The following is an 8587-nucleotide window of genomic DNA, read 5'->3' as shown; positions in this document are numbered from 1 at the left end:
CTACTCTTTAAGAACCTGAGTACTTCTCCTATATAATCTTTATTTTCCAAATTTATACATTTCTGAAATCTGCATAACTTGAGATGAAACACTGAATCATCCCAGATGCTAATTTTTGCCAAGGTAATTTCCCACTATTCTGCTTTTTATCCTTTACTTTTCACTTCTTTAAGTCAGTGTTAGAAGTATAGAGAGCCAAGACAGGGAGATGAAATAATGTACAGTTGACCTTTAAACAAGGTGGAGCTGAGGAGCACCAACACCCAGAACCATCAGAAGTTCACATATAACTTTTGAATCTCCAAAAACGTAACTGCTAACAGCCTACTGCTAAACTGAAATGAAAGCCTTAACAGTAACATAAACAGTAGATTAACCCGTATTTTTCATGTTACATGTATTATATACTATATTCTTATAGTAAAATAAGCTAGAGAAAATGTTTTTTTAAAAGAATCATAAGGAGGAAAAATTACATTTGCAGTTCTGCATTGTATTAATCTCAAAGAATCCACACATAAGCGGACAGTTCAAATCTGTGCTGTTTAAGGGCCAACTGTACACTCAATTGGAACTGCAATGGCTTTGTGTATGGGGATGCTATGGGACCACAGCAAAGGCCATGCTGACATTTTTCTGAGATACTCAGCAATATCAGTGTTGAGACAATTATATTTGAGTTGATTTTTGAAATGTGAGGGAGTACACAGGAAAGAAAGGAATGAAGGAACTCCAGGAAGAGGTAAGACACAAGTGACTACAAACAACACAGGGAACGTGGTAGGGACTAGACTCTCAGAAGAAAGCTGGGCCCTTACAAGTGATGAGGCCTAAGGAAGAGCCAGGGCATTGGAACTTATGCTAAGGAGGCTGAATTTCATTCTTTGGGAAATCACTGCAGGTTAAGGCATGCATGGTCAGTTTTTCCATTTTGAATGATGAATCTGACATTAGTAGAGATGTCATGACCCAATGGAGAAAGACAGTTTAGAAGATAAGGCAACAACAGTACAAATGAGAGTCTAAGTATCTTTAGCTAAAAACAAAGCTGCGCTTTAGGATTGCGGATTAGGTGATGTCAGTGAGATGGCTGACTAGGACTTCCCAGCTTTTGTCCCCTCACAAAAACAATTTAACAATTACCCATCAATTTAACAATGAAATAGCTCTGGGAGAGCTCTGAAGTACAATGCAGAAGCTGAAGCAACCCAAGCAGTACAAAAACTGAGGATGGCTACAACGGAATGTGTGGAAAGCAGTTTACCCAGGTCATCGCATCCCCTAGCCCAGCACAGTTTATGGACAAGAAACAACCACAATTTCCCTCCAAGGAGAGCAAGAGGACCCTGGCCTGTTTACCACCAAAAAATTCATCACCCTCACTGCTGTGGACACTTAGAGCTTTTGAAACAGAAGATCCACCCCAACCACACATCCTTGAAGATGGTGACTCCACCTTATGTAGCTGCCTGGAGTCCACGTCACTGCAACCTCCTCCAGCTGGAACCACCACACACCTCTCTACTCCTCTCCCTGGGGCTACCACCACCATTTTTACACCAACACAACAGGGTTGCAATTGACAGTAATACAATAATAGTAGGAGACTTCAATATCCCACTTACAATGATGGACAAACATTCAGATAGAAAATTACTAAGAGGGTCACCTGGGTGGCTGAATACATTAAGTGTCTGCTTTCAGCTCAGGTCATAATCTCGGGGTCCTGGGATTGAGCCTGGTGTCATTGGGCCCCCTGCTCAACAAGAAGTCTGCTTGTCCCTCTCCCTCTGCCATTCACCCCTGCTTATGCTCTAATAAATAAATAAATAAATAAATAAATAAATAAATAAATAAATTCTTTAAAAAACAAAAAGAAAATTAGTAAGAAACAACTGACTTGAACAATACTATAAACCAAGTGAACATGACATAAAGAATTTTTCATCCAATAGCATAAGAATACATGTTGTTCTCAGGCACCTGGATGGCTCAGTAGTTGAACATATGCCTTTGTATCAGGTCGTGATCCCAGGGTCCTGGGATTGAGTCCCACATCAGGTTCCCCACAGGGGGCCTGCTTATCCCTTTGCCAAGGTCTCTGCCTCTCTCTGTGTCTCTCTTGAATAAATAAATAAAATCTTAAAAAAAAAAAGGGATCCCTGGGTGGCGCAGTGGTTTGGCGCCTGCCTTTGGCCCAGGACGCGATCCTGGAGACCCGGGATTGAATCCCACATCGGGCTCCCGGTGCATGGAGCCTGCTTCTCCCTCTGCCTGTGTCTCTGCCTCTCTCTCTCTCTGTGACTATCATAAATAAATAAAAACTAAAAAAAAAAAAAAAGAATACATGCTGATCTCAAGTATACTCTGAACATTCTCCAAGATATGTTAGGTCACAAAACAAGTCCTTACAAATTTAAGGTCGAAATTATTCTAAGTATTTTTTCTGACCAAAATAGAATGAAAGTAGGAATCAACAACAATAAAATTTCTTTTTAAATTCACAAAGATGTGGAAACTAAACATACTCTTGTACAACCAATGGGTCAGAGAAGAAATCAAAAGGGAATTTAAAATGTACCTTGAGACAAAGGAAAAAATGATTTTTTGAATATTAAAACAATCAACAAACACATAGCTATATTTAATAAGAAAAGAGAGGAAAAGAGAGAGAAGGCTAAATAAATAAAATCAGAAATGAAAGAAAAGACATTACCACAGATGCCTCAGAAATAAAAGGGTCATAGGGACTATTCTGAACAATTGCATGCCATCAAATTGAATAGCCTAGAAGGAATGGATAAACTCCTAGAAATAGGCAACCTATAAAAAGTGAATAAAAAAGAAATGTAAAGCCTGAATAGATCAATAACAAACTTCCCAGTAAGGAAAAGCCCAGGACCAAGTAGTTTCATCAGTGAATTCTATCAGCTATTCAAGTTGGGCAGCCGGGTGGCTCAGCGGTTTAGCGCCACCTTCAGCCTAGGGCCTGATCCTGGAGACCTGGGATTGAGTCCCAGGTCGGGCTCCCTGCATGGAGCCTGCTTCTCCCTCTTCCTGTGTCTCTACCTCTCTCTCTATCTCTTTCTCTCTCTCTCTCGGTCTCTCTGTCTCTCTCTCTCTCTGTCTCTCATGAATAAATAAATAAAATCTTTAAAAAAATTTCAGGAAGAATTAATGCCAATTCTTAGACTCCTCCAAAAAACAGAAGAGAGAACACTATGAAACTGATTTGATAATAGCAAAACCAAAGACACCATAATAAAAAGAAACTTTAGTCCAGTATCTCTAATGCACATAGATGCTAAAATACCTAATAAAGGAACGCCTGGGTGGCTCAGCGGTTGAGCTGCCTTCGGCCCAGGGCGTGATCTCGGAGACCATGGATCAAGTCCCACATCGGGCTCCCTGCATGGAGCCTGCTTCTCCCTCTGCCTGTGTCTCTGCCTCTCTCTTTCTCTGTGTCTCTCATAAATAAATAAATAAAATCTTAAAAAAAAAACTAATAAAATAAGAGCGAACTGAAAATTCAATAGCATATTAGAAAAGCATGACCTAATGGGATCTATCCCTGGGATGCAAGGATGGTTGAAAATACACAAATCAATGTAATACACCACTTTAACAAAATGAAAGGGAAAAAACCCACATGATAATTCAGCCAATGCAGAAAGAAGTATTTGACAAAAATCAACATTCATTCATCATTAAAACTTTTAATAAAGTAGGTATGGAAGAAAATTACTTCAACACAATAAAAGTTATATATGAAAATCTCACAGCTAACATCATAATCAAGGAGGACAAATGGAAAGCTTTACCCTATGATATGGACAAGGCAAGGATGTGTGCTCTGTACTATTCAACATGTACAGGAAGTCCTAACCAGAACAATTAGACAAGATAAAGAAATGTAAGGTACCCAAATTGGAAAGGAAGAACTAAAATTATCTCTCTATGCACATTATATGATTAAACATGTAAAAAACTTTAAAGACTCAACAAAAGTTTGGACTAACAATAATTCAGTAAAGTTGCAGGATACAAAATCATTGTACAGAAATCAGTTATGTTTCTATACACTAACAATGAAATATCTGAAAGAGAAGAGTAATGAAGAAAACAATCCAATTCACAATAACTTAAAAAACAGTACAATACTTAGGAATAAATTTAACCAAAGAGGTGAAAGCTCTACAAACTGAAAATTATGAGACACTGATGAAAGAAACTGAGGAAACACAAAATGGAAAGATAAACCATGTTCGTAGATTCTAAGAGTTCTTATTGTTAAAATGTCCATACTGTCTAAAGCCATCTACAGATTAAAAAAAAAACTGCATAAAAATTCCAATGGTTGGGGGGCACCTGGGTGGTTCAGTGGTTAGGCATCTGCCTTCCGCTCAGGTCATGATCCCGGGGTCCTGGGATGGACTCCCACATCAGGCTCCCCACTGGGAGCCTGCTTCTCCCTCTGCCTGTGTCTCTGCCTGTCTCTCTCTCTGTGTCTCTCATGAATAAATAAATTAAAATCTTTAAAAAATAAAAAAGTAAATGGTGTTGGAAAATCTGGATATCCACAAGCAAAAGAATGAAATAGAACCCTTATCTCACACCATATACATAAATCAACTCAAAATGAGGGCACCTGGCTAGTCAGTAGAACCTGTGTCTCAGGGATTTGAGTTCATGCCACAGGTTGGGTGTAGAAATTACTTAAAAATGTTTTTAAAAAATTAACTCAAATTAGATTAAAGACATAAATGTAGACCTGAAACAGTAAAACTATTAGAACAAAAGCTTCTTGACAGTGGCCTGGGCCATTATTTATTTATTTTGTTGGGGGTGGCTGGATGACACTAAAAGTATAGACGACAAAAGCAAAAATAAACAAGTGGGATTGCCTCAAACTAAAAAGTTTTTGCATATCAAAGGAAAAAAAATCCACAAAATGAAAAGGCAACCTACTGAATGGGACAAAATATTTGCAAATCCTATTTCTGAAAAGAGATTAACTTCTGAAATATGTAAGGAATTCATGCAACTCAATAGCAGGAACACAAATAACCTTTGCATTTAAAAATGTGCAAAGGAACTGATAGACATTTTTTTAGAGAAGACATATTAATGGCCAACAGGTTTATAAAATGGTGCTCAACTTAACTAATCATTAGGGAAATGTAAATCAAAACCACAATGATAGATCCCTCACATCTCTTAGAATGACTTATCAAAAAGACAAAAGATAAGTATTGATGAGGATTTGGGGTAAACATATCCCTTGTTAGTGAGGTTGTAAATTGGTAAAGCCATTACCAGAAAAAAGGAGTATGGTGGTTCCTAAAATAATTAAAACCAGAAATACCATATATGATCCAGCAATCCCACTTATGGATACAAAAGAACTGAAGTCAGTATCTTGATGACATCTGTGTCAGACCTCTGACTTCCAGAACAGTAAGATAATAACTTTGTATTTAAGACATTAAATCAGCAGTAATTTGTTACAGCTGCAATATGAAACTAACATACATGCTATCCCTAGATTTTAGATTTGCTCTTTATCTGAGATCAAGGCATCTCTAGCCAATATTTGATCAGAGTCAGCATTTATTAAAAAGAAGAGATAAAGAGAGGTTGTCTGTTGGATAGGAAAACCTAGGGCTTGCCACAGAAACCTTCCTATAGTACTTACGTATTATAAATTTGTCTATTTACATAGCTTCTTCCCTTAAATTATGAACTCTTCATAGACATGAATGGACCAGGATGTATTAATTTTTATATTTATATTGTCTATCATGCGACCTGACCTATTGTAGGCTTTAATAATTTTAAAATTAATGGAAAACAGAAGAAATACAGAATTATGAAAGTCAACATTTTGAGAAACATTGGCCTGAAAAGTGGGTAAATATAGTGGTCCAAAGTGAAAAAGAAAAAAAAAAAAGGCTTCTGTCAGTTAAATGTTTTCCTTTCCCTTACTTTACAGATATTAGAATGCTTTCTTTGGGAGTCTGACACTCCTGGGCCCAATACTTTCTATAGTCAATTGTGTTTTTTGATGATTTAAAAAAGTGGACTGACGTCCATAACAATCCTTTTTTACAAAATTTAGCTATCTTTAAGAGGAACTATGATTCTGCTTCAGAGTAGAAAAGTGTCATTCTTTATGATATCAACATTTCATGAGTTGTCTAACAAAATTGTATCATGGGCATTACAATTTTCTTTTCAGTACTGTGAGTTTGAGATACTGAAGGTTGTAATAGAATATTAAAAGTTTTGGCTTCATGGTGTAAGATTACCTAAGAGTATACACCTTCCCAAAAATTTCAAGCAGTTAATTATTAATCAAAATGCAAAAAGTTTCTGAGTGCAAAGTTTTCAAATATCTCTTCTTATCCTTGAAAAAACTAAACATAGTAAGAATAAATCTTAGCTCTCTGTTTTAGTTATAATCATTGTAATTATATAGTGTAGGTTGTTACTCTGGCATACACAATACTATTATTTACCTATTAGATAATCCATTTGTCTGAAGAGAAAAATCTAAAATGCTCTGTGCTCTGGTAATTTTCAATAGGTTATTCTTTTTTTTTTTTAAGATTTATTTATTCAGGAGAGACACAGAAAAGAGAGAGAGAGAGAGAGAGAGAGAGGCAGAGACATAAGTAGAAGGAGAAGCGGGCTCCCTGCAGGGAGTCTGATACAGGACTAGATCCCAGGCCCCACGCCCTGAGCTGAAGGCAGACGCTTAACTGCTGAGCCACCCAGGTGTCCCAATAGGTGATTCACTATCTAGTAAAACAATTATTCAGTGAAATAAATGACAAAAATGGAAGTTAGTAAATACTTTAGCACTATGTAATTTGAAGCTCAGATTTCATCCTGAAAATGCAGGTATGCCTATTCTTCCTTTACAGCTAGTGAATGTATGGTCTTAGAAGACTAATAATAATAATGTCTGATTATAAGACGAGGAACCAATTATTTTTAATTAAACTCAATTATTTAAAAAATTCATCAGGGCAGCCCCTGTGGCTCAGCGGTTTAGCACTGCCTGCAGCCCAGGGTGTGATCCTGGAGACCCGGGATGGAGTCCCACATCTGGCTCCCTGCATGGAGCCTGCTTCTCCCTCTGTCTGTGTCTCTGCTTCTCTCTCTCCTCTTTGTGTATTCTCATGAATAAATAAATAAAATCTTTTTAAAAATTCACCAAAAACTTAGTATCTATAATTATAGTGCAATATGAGAGCTTATATTTTCCAATTAGAGAACAGTGGGGTGAAATTTGAAGTGAAAAATTCGATCATCAACATAGTTTAAGATATTTTTATGTGTTCTTTTTTTCCATAAAGATATATTTATTTCAGGGACACCTGGGTGGCTCACTGGTTGAGGGTCTGCCTTTGACTAAGGGCATGATCCCAGGATCCAGGATCGAGAATCTAGGATCCAGGGCAGCCCCGGTGGTGCAGCGGTTTAGCGCCCCCTGCAGCCCAGGGTGTGATCCTAGAGACTAAGGATGGAGTCCCACATCGGGCTCCCTGCATGGAGCCTGCTTCTCCCACTGCCTGTTTCTCTACCTGTCTCTCTCTCTCTGAATGAATAAATAAATAAATCTTTAAAAAAAAAAGAGAGAGAGAATCTAGGATCCAGTCTCACATCAGGTTCCCTGCAGGGAAGCCTGCTTCTCCCTCTGCCTCGCTCTGCATCTCTCATGAATAAATAAATCTTAAAATGTGTGTGTGTGTGTGTGTGTGTGTGTGTGTGTGTGTGTGTGTGTAATTTAAGAGAGAGAGTGAGCGCATGCAGGAGGGGGGATGACCTAGAGAGAGGGAGAGAATCTCAAGCAGACTCCCCACTGAATGTGGAACCCAATGCAGAGCTGTAACTCATGATCCTAAGATTATGACCTAAGTCAAAACCAAGAGTTAGGGGCACCTGGGTGGCTCAGTGGTTGAGCATCTGCCTTTGGGCTCAGGTCATGATCTTGGGGCCTGGGATCTAGTCCTGTATCAGGCTCCCCTTGGGGAGCCTACTTCTCCTCTGCCTATTGCCTCACACCTCTCTCTGTGTGCCTTCATGAGTAAATAAAATCTATTAAAAAGACAAAAGACAAAAAACCAAGAGTTGGAAACTCAACCAACTGAGTCACCTATGCACCCCTAATGTGTTAGTTCTAAAGGATCTTAGTTTTTTTCTTTTTCTTAAAAAAAGCACATTAATCATTTCACAGAATTTTATCACCCAAGAACGGTAAAAGACAAGTGCAAATATCAAGGGGGAGGATCATATCAAGCAAGATAATTTGAAACTCTCTGTTAGAACCAGAAACCGAACAGCATCAGGAATTTTATTAGAATTCAATAGCCACTGGGCATAGGAGAATTTTTTTTTTAAGATTTTTTTAATTTATTCATGAGAGACACAGAGAGAGGCAGAGACACAGACAGAGGGAGAAGCAGGCTCCATGGACAGAGCCCAACATGGGACTTGATCCTGAGTCTCCAGGATCACGCCCTGGGCCAAAGGCAGCGCTAAACCACTGAGCGACCTGGGCTGCCCTGGGCATAGTAGAATT

This window comes from Canis lupus, chromosome X (assembly GCF_011100685.1).
Source record: "Canis lupus familiaris isolate Mischka breed German Shepherd chromosome X, alternate assembly UU_Cfam_GSD_1.0, whole genome shotgun sequence".
Taxonomy (NCBI): domain Eukaryota; kingdom Metazoa; phylum Chordata; class Mammalia; order Carnivora; family Canidae; genus Canis; species Canis lupus.
The sequence above is the reverse complement of the archived record's forward strand: the minus strand, read 5'-3'. Positions refer to the sequence as shown.